This window comes from Nicotiana tomentosiformis, chromosome 10 (genome assembly GCF_000390325.3).
Source record: "Nicotiana tomentosiformis chromosome 10, ASM39032v3, whole genome shotgun sequence".
NCBI lineage: Eukaryota > Viridiplantae > Streptophyta > Magnoliopsida > Solanales > Solanaceae > Nicotiana > Nicotiana tomentosiformis.
The window spans coordinates 10450879-10460124 of record NC_090821.1 but is presented as its reverse complement, the minus strand read 5'-3'; the positions used below and the strand labels follow the sequence as shown (position 1 = coordinate 10460124).

The following is a 9246-nucleotide window of genomic DNA, read 5'->3' as shown; positions in this document are numbered from 1 at the left end:
GCATTGTGAAATGGAGGATGAGAAACGCAAAGAATGTTTAAACTATATAGCGCGCAAAGTTCGATTACAACAAATCAGTCCAAACTCTAAATTCTATAATTTTACGTTTTACGTTGCTTTGTACTTCTAAAACTATAATTTGGTTTGAGTTCCCAAAACCTAACCCTTTAAAAGCTACAATGTAGTTTAGTTGCAAACATCTTTTAAACAAAACCAGCTCATTCAAATCCAGCAATCGAGCTATTAATGTAGGTAAACGAGGAACTACTATTTTTTTTTTGACAATAGGGAATATATATTTATATAAAACTAGGGAACATTGTTTGTTACATCACAAAAGATACTACTAGTCCTAAGGACATTAATGTTGCCCAAGTTAGCAAGCGTACAACAAACATTTGTACTTAGATTTTTAACAAAATAAACATAGTCTGCCAGGTTTATTTTCAGATTATTTATGACGTAAAGAGGCGGCCTTGCTAATAGTAGATGTTCCTTTGGAAGATTGAGAGCTTTCTTCGCCAGCTTGTGAGCTACTTAGTTTCCTTCTCTGAAACTATAGAGGAGTGATGGTTGACTCAGCTGGAGCATTAATTACCTGCAATCACAAATAATTGTGTCAAGAGTAGGGGTGTTCAAACCGAACTGAAAATCGTACCAAACCGAAAAATCAAACCAAACCGATTAAAAAACCCGACTAGGTTTGGTTTGACTTGGTTTGGTACTGAGTAAAAAAATTTGAACCAAACCGACATATAAATATATAATTTTTATATATATTTTTAAGACTTTATATTGAATTTTCTTTAAAAATGTAGAAATATTTGGGATCCTCTCAATGTGTTAACCTTGAAAGCGTACATTGACGAAAAATTATTGATAAACGACTAAGAAAATAACTATCATGTGTTACTAACAAAATTCTCTCATTAGAATATTTTAATAGATCATATGTTTAATATTTACTAAACATATATTTACTTATCAAAACTTTATCTATAACTTTAACAAAGTAAGATTCGAATAATATTCATGTAACACAAAAATCCGAAAATCCGAAAAACCGACAAAACCGAACCAATTCAAACCGATATAGTTGGTTTGGTTTGGTTTTGATAAAAGCTGAACTTACCCGGTCCATGTACACCCCTAGTCAAGAGGATTACACCCATGTTCTAGAGCTTTGATAATCTCCGTTGCATCTGTTTCTATGACAAGTTTTTTGTATCCCTTGTCTTTTGCTACTTTGAGCCCTTCCTTAAGTGCTTCCAATTCTGCTTGGAGAGGCGATTTAGTTGGGCATCAATGCTGTTATCCAGCAATCCAATGTCCATTACTGTTTCTGAACACTCTTCCTAATCCACCTAGGGATTCATTTTTCCTTAAGGCACCGTCTATAATTAGTTTGTAAAAACCCTTATGGGGCTTCTGCCATGTAACGTTGATTGCATGTGTCTGAATGGTGATTTTTTTCTTTTGCGTTAGCAGTTTGTATTCAACAGCTAATGCGATTGAATTCCTCAAGTTAAAATTGTAGCAACCCCCTTTGGGAGGGTGCTACTTACGAAACAAATCTAATTTACTACTTACAACATTAAGAAGATATTAATCCAAAAAGACATTCAGAATAATTTAATAGCGGAAATAAGCCTATGCGATAAAGGTTCAAAGTACAATATTTTTGTATACCATGTTAAAACATCAACATAAGGTGATATAACCCTTCTTGAATAATTAACACGTTAAGCAACTTCCTAACAAAATTATACTTTTCGTTCAACATCATTGCATATTCATATTATACATAAATTTCAAACTAGCGAGTAAAAAAGAAAAAAAACTAGTCTTCTCCTTTGTACATTTTTACAAGACATAGTGTAAATTCAGCATATTACAAGACTTGAGTTATTAACACACCCTAAAACAGCAAAACAAGTTACCAAATTCAAGTTACGAGATTTTGGTCTTAAGATCTAACAAGCCTCCAAAATAACATTCATGAGTGTGACATATAGATCATGTACAAGTCCCAAAACTATACAAAATCTAGGTGCATATGCAAATGTGATCTCCATAAGTGCTCCCAAAAAAGACTACTTCATAAGGTCGTCTTCAAATCTCATCCCGTATATTACCTACGATAGAAAACAACTATCGCTAAGTATAAAGCTTAGTGGCGAATAAACTTTGGGTTTGGAGCCATTAAATTCTCCAATTTCCCTTTTCATTCATAGGTAGCTCAAATTAAACATAATTTAAAACAAGTTAACAAATATATCAAAATTATCGAATATCGAACCTTGAAGTATTTCCAAATATCAATAACAATGTTCAAGATTCAAGAGTCGAGAAAGCATATACTATCAATCCAAGAGAGTTTGTCAAATATCCATTTTTCGCCCAATATGTACGTCATGCCATCACACTAAGTATAATAAGATATCAAGGTAGACCAAAGCTCCAAATCAAGTAGGGTCAAAACCCTATAGTCAAGAGAATCAATAACCATATTAAAAATGGCTTCCTAGTTCGTACTTAACACGGACAAGTTCCATAATTTAAGACGAACTATAAATCCAAAGTTAAGATGGCAAAAGATCCGAATCAAGAGGCATGCCAAGATGAGTGACAAAGTCACTTCCACAAGAAGGACAAAGTTCCAACAAGAATGCAAAATGGTCAAGCAAATCCGTACGAGTGGGCGATTTAGCGAATATCTTACAATACTTGATATAACACGAATACAACGATATAAATGGAAGACAAGAAAAATAAAATATCAGATTATTTCAAAATATTTCAGCAAGTAAAAAGAGTACAAAGTTTATACACAAACCTTGGTGTTTTACCACAAAACAGTTTAACCACAACTTGAGGACGTTCGAATCGTCTACGCCATAGACAAACTAAATCCGTCCACTTCCTCAAACACTTCCCCTTAGATTTTACAAGGTTATATATACCTTAAATATATAATCAAATATCTATATAGGTTCAGTGATTTAACATGTCAAACTAAATATTGGTACAAATTACCTAAACAAAATTAAACAGAAATTCTGGACAGTATCACTGTCTTGTGTTGTGACTCAGTTTTGAAAATAAAAATGGACAAGCTAGATTGTGTGGTTTTCATTACAGTTGTAGATATATGTCTTGCCATTTCAGAAAATCTTGAATCACACCTATATCAGTTTTGTACAAAATATTATGCTAATATATTACTAATAGTAGTACAGGGAGAGTTTGTAAAATAGAAAATCTGGGCAGCACCTATCATGTACTTCATCATCCATTTTCGGATAAATAAAAGACAAATCATGTTTTGGTGCCTGAATAAAATTTATAGATCTATGAAATATCTTTTCAGAAAAGCTTGGATCACTTAAAACAGATCCCTGTACAAGAAAATACGAAGAAAACACTAATAGCTGTCTAGTGTAAAAATGAGTTTAGTAACTTACCACAAAAGAGAGAAGCAACTTGAGTTTCACCAAGAACGAGTTTTGCTGGTTGGTTTAGTGAAACTTTCTGATGGTTATCATGAAGTATTTCAGTGATAAGAAGGGGAGAGGGTAGGGGTTTTCTTTGGCATGAAAGAATGAACTATGAGAGGAGGTCCTTAAGGATAGATGAGGATGAACAAAAGGTGGATGCCAACTTTTCTTCTTTGGATAAATACAAAAAGGGTGACAGTCCAAAACCTTAAATATCTAATGTATTTAATAGCAATTCATCAAAATAATATTAAGTGTTACACATAGCAACACCACGGAACTTCTTTATCAATATTAGCATAACCTAAAGTAAGTTTATATATATATATATATATATATATATATATATATATATATATATATATATATATATATATATATATATATATATATATATATTGTCAAATTCACGTTTAGGAAGTACGACGTAAAATATATCTTCATTATAAAAGATGCTCAATCGAGAATGCAAATATTAGTTAAAACTTTGGGGTGTTACAACTCTCTCCCCCTTAGATAAATTTCGTCCCGAAATTTACCTTATACTAGTCCCGAAACAAGTGTGGATATTGAACTCGCATATCCTCTTCTCGCTCCCAAGTAGCTTTCTTGCCAGAATGATTTCTCCAAATAACCTTTACTAAGGGAATTCTCTTATTTCTAAGCTCTTTTATCTCACGCGCTAAGATTTGGATTGGTTCTTCTCTATATGTCAAATCAGGATTGACCTCAATAGATTCAATAGGAAGAATATGAGATGGATCTGAGCGGTATTTTCTAAGCATAGAAACATGGAAGACGTTGTGGATCTTGTCTAACTCTGGTGCAGGAGATAGTTTATAAGCAATCGGGCCAACTCTCTCAAGCACTTCATAAGGTCCAATGAATCGAGGACTAAGTTTACCTTTTTGGCCAAATCTCATATACTTCTTCTATGGAGAAACATTTAAGAATACCTTATCACCCGCTTGATACTCAATATCATGCCTCTTAAGATCAGCATAAGACTTTTGTATATCTGAAGCAATTTTTAAGCGATCCATGATGATTTTTACCTTATCTTCAATTTGTTATACAATCTCAGGACCCACCAATTTTCTTTCACCAACCTCATTCCAACAAAGAGGCGTTCTATATTTTCTCCCATATAAAGCTTCATAAGGAGGTATGCCTATACTTGATTGGTAGCTATTATTGTAAGAAAATTCTATCACGGCTAAGTATTTGTCTCAACTACCCTCAAACTCAATAATGTAGGCTCGAAGCATATCCTCCAAGATTTGTATTACCCTCTCAGACCGGCCATCTATTTGTGGATGGAAAGCAGTACTAAAATTCAACCTGGAACCCAAAGCTTCTTGCAATCTAGACCAAAATCTAAATGTAAACCTTGAATCTCTATCAGACACAATAGAAACAGAGATTCCATGCAGCCTCACAATCTCATTAATGTATAATTCTGCCAAATGTTCCAGTGAGTAGTCCATTCTGATTGCCAAGAAATGAGCACTCTTAGTTAGTCTATCTACAATGACCCAAATCGCATCATGATTCCTTTGAGTGTGTGGAAGTCCAGAAACAAAGTCCATCGTTATCCTTTCCCATTTTCACTTAGGTATTGACAAGGGTTGCAGTAGACCAGCTGGGACTTGATGTTCAGCTTTTAGTTTTTGACAAACCAAGCATTTAGAAATGAATTCTGCAATGTCTTTCTTCATACCAGTCCACCAGTAGTGCTCATTGATGGTCTGGTACATTTTAGTACCTCCAGGATACATTGCATAAGGTGAACTATGTGCTTCAATCAAGATCTCCTTCCTCAATTTATCGTCATTAAGTACATACAACCTATTTTTATAAAATAAGGTACCATCTTTCTTCAATGTAAAATCTGATTCTCTTCCATTTGGACTTCTTCAACCCGTTTCACAAGCTTCTCATCTAACTTCTGCGCTTCTTGGATTTGCTCAAGTAAGATTGGCTTGACTTGCAAATTAGCAATGATAGAACCATTAGAATTAAATTAAAGACAAGAACTCATGGCTCTTAATTCAAGAAGCAATGACAAAGGACTTAGAGTTAAACTTGCTAGGGAATTGCGACTCAATGCATCTGCAACCATATTGGCTTTACCAGGATGATAATCAACCGTGCAATCATAATATTTGATGAGTTCAAGCCATCTACGTTGTCTCAAGTTTAACTCTTTTTGTGTACCCAAGTACTTCAAACTCTTATGATCAGTAAATATATGACACTTCTCCCCGTACAAGTAATGCCTCCAAATTTTTAAGGCAAAAACAATGGCAGCAAGTTCAAGATCGTGAGTGGGATAATTCAACTCATGCGATTTCAACTTTCGAGAGGTATAAGCAATTACTTTCCCTTCTTGCATCAAAACACAACCCCAATCCTTGGTGAGATGCATCACTGTATATCACATAATCTTTCCCTTCAGCTGGCAAAGAAAGTATTGGAGCTTGTGTCAATAAGGATTTGCGATTTTCAAAGCTCTTTTGACACTTGTCATCCCACACAAACTTGGCGTCTTTCCCCAAAAGTTTGGTCAAAAGAGAAGCTATAATAGAGAAGCCCTTCACGAACCTCCTATAGTATCCTGCTAAACCCAAGAAACTTCTGATCTTAGTTGGATTTTTAGGGGGGTTCCAATCAACAATAGCTTGAATATTACTAGGATCAACCTTCACACCTTTAGATGATACAATATGCCCCAAAAAAGTCACTTCACTCAGCAAAATTCACATTTGGAAAGCTTCGCGTAGAGTTGCCCCTCTTCAAAATTTGCATGACAATCTGGAGATGTTTATCATGATCTTCTCTATTCTTGGAATAGACTAAAATGTCATCAATAAAGACCATCACAAATTGATCAAGGTAAGGCTTGAATACACGGTTCATTAGATCCATAAATACAGCATGAGCATTTGTCAAACCAAATAGCATTACCAAAAATTCATAATGGCCATACCTGGTCCTAAAACTAGTTTTAGGAACATCTTGCTCCCTCACTCACAACTGATAATATCCAGACCTCAAGTCAATTTTTAAGAACAAGCTGGCATCCTTCAGTTGGTCAAACAAGTTATCGATTCTAGGCATTGGATATATGTTCTTGATTGTTACCTTATTCGATTGTCAGTAATCAATGAAAAGCCTAAAAGTGCCATCTTTCTTTTTCACAAATAAAACAGGAGCTCCCCAAGGCGAAATAATGGGACGGATAAAACCTTTCTCAAGAAGTTCTTGCAATTGAGCCTTTATCTCTTCTAATTCAATTGGAGCCATTCTATAAGAAGCGATAGAAATAGGAGTAGTTCCAGGGACAAGCTCTATAGGAAATTCAATCTCCCTTTCTGGAGGCAACCCGGGAAGATCATCAGGAAATACATCAGGAAAGTCGCACACGGTTGGTATGTCCTCAAGACTTGGACTCCCCAATCGTATATCGACTATATGAGCAAGATAGGCATCACAACCTTGACGAATCATCTTCCTTGCCAAGATCGCATAAATAATATTAGATGTCAATGATCTTTCTCCTTGAACTACTATGTGTGAATATGCAAGAGTTTTAAAAGTCACTTGCTTCAACCTACAATCAATCAATGCATGGTGCCTACGAAGCCAATCCATACCAACAATAACATCATAGTCTTGGAAGGGAATTTCAAGCAAGTCTGCAGTGAAGACTAGATTTTGAATCATGACTGAACAATCTTGGTAAATCCTGTCAACAACAGGCTGATGCCCCAATGGACTCGTGACAAGCACATCAAAGTCAAGTCTCACAGATTTAACAGTATCAGGAATTGCAAGTGATGAGGAAACATAAGAGTACGAAGATCCATGATCAAATAATGTAATAACATATATTCAAAATAAGTAAAATTTACCAACAACCACATCCGGGCCATCTTGGTCATTCTTCTGTCTCATAGCATAGACTCGTTCAGTAGCTCTCAACCCACTACCCTGATTAGCTCCACCTGAACCTGCTGCTTGCATATTTCTAGGTCTTGCACCGCTATTAACTTGAGAACGAATAGGGACAGGCTTTTGAACTGAGCCCTCTATATGTGTAGAAGAAAGAGGATTAGGATTAGGACAATCCTTCACTTTATGATCCAGACCTCCATAATTAAAACAAGCACCAGAAGCTCTTCTTCATGCACCATAGTGATTCTTCCTGCACTGTGCACGAGTAGGTGTATAAGTTTTGCCTTGGCCATAACTTGGAGTACTAGCAGTAGAGAAATTTGGCTTATTATGCTTATGATATGATGACTTCTGTGCACTTTCAGTCTTGGAATAGTCAAACTTTTCCTTCTTGGATGGATCGCCATAATCTGAATTACCCTTCCTAAACTTGTTTTCTCTCCTACTAGCTTCTTCCTTGTCAATTCTTTCCCAAGTAAGAGTAGCTGAAACTAGCTTGAAAAAATCCTCAAGTTGCAAGATTGCCACAGATTTTTAGATTGTACCATTCAAACCTTCTTCAAATCTTCTACACTTGTCTCTTTCATCATCAATAATACCTCCAGCATAGCGAGAAAGCATGAGAATTTTTTGTTGATACTCTGCAATAGACATACTCTCTTGTCTTAAATTCAAAAACTCTTTTTTCTTAGCATCACAATAGATAAGGGGACATATTTTGCACGAAATGCTTTCACGAAGTCATCCCAAGTAAGCACCGGAGGTTTTGCTTTTGCATTTGGCACACTTACCCACCAATCATAGGCATCCTTTTGTAAAAGAGAGATAACATACTTAAATTTGGCAATATTAGTACACTTTAGTTGTTCAAAGACCCTGCCCATGCGCCCGAGCCATTGTTCAGCTACCGTGGGATCAGTAGTGCCTTCAAATTCAACTCCACCCATTTCTCTTTTTCTCAAAATCCATTTCACTATGTTCTGACATTGTCCCAGCCAAGTGACGAAAAAAATCAGCCATCTGCTGAAATGGAGGAGTCATAATAGGAGTACTATGACCCATTGCTCTTGGGTTACTGCCTACTTCATTTTCACTAACACGATGATGATTTAGGTTAGGTAAGGATTCATCATCTCCTTCCTGGAGGTGAGGTGGAGCATTATAATGGGCCTGACTTTCATCAATGAATTTAGTAGCTTTATTCGAAGAGGAGGCCATATTAAAATTCTTATAGAAGATAAGATCACACTGTATTAGGGATATGTACATGATGCATATGCACAAGGAATACAACAAATTACATTAAGCAAGTATGCAAAAATTTATAATCTCCGAGTCTTTTTCAAGAAAGGAAATAACAACAAATACTATGTACGATTACAACAAAAATCCTAGAATCACAAACCTAGGCTCTGATACCAAAATTTGTAGCAACCCCCTTTGGGAGGGTGCTACTTACGAAACAAATCTAATTTACTACGTACAACATTAAGAAGATATTAATCCAAAAAGACATTCAGAATAATTTAGTAGCGGAAATAGGCCCATGCGATAAAGATTCAAAGTGCAATATTTTTGTATACCATGTCAAAATATCAACATAAGGTGATATAACCCTTCTTGAATAATCAACAAGTTAAGCACCTTCCTAACAAAATTATACTTTTCGTTTAACATCATTACATGTTCATATTGTACATAAATTTTAAACTAGCGAGTAAATAATAAATAAAACTAGTCTTCTCTTTTGTACATTTTTACAAGACAAAGTGTAAATTCAGCATATTACAAG

General features: G+C 35.2%; 1 pseudogene; it reads right to left on the bottom strand.

Annotated features, from left to right (window-relative positions):
- Window positions 1-4429: 4429 nt before the first annotated feature.
- Window positions 4430-8108, bottom strand: LOC138899747 (uncharacterized; annotated as a pseudogene).
- Between the last annotated feature and the right edge of the window lie 1138 nt (window positions 8109-9246).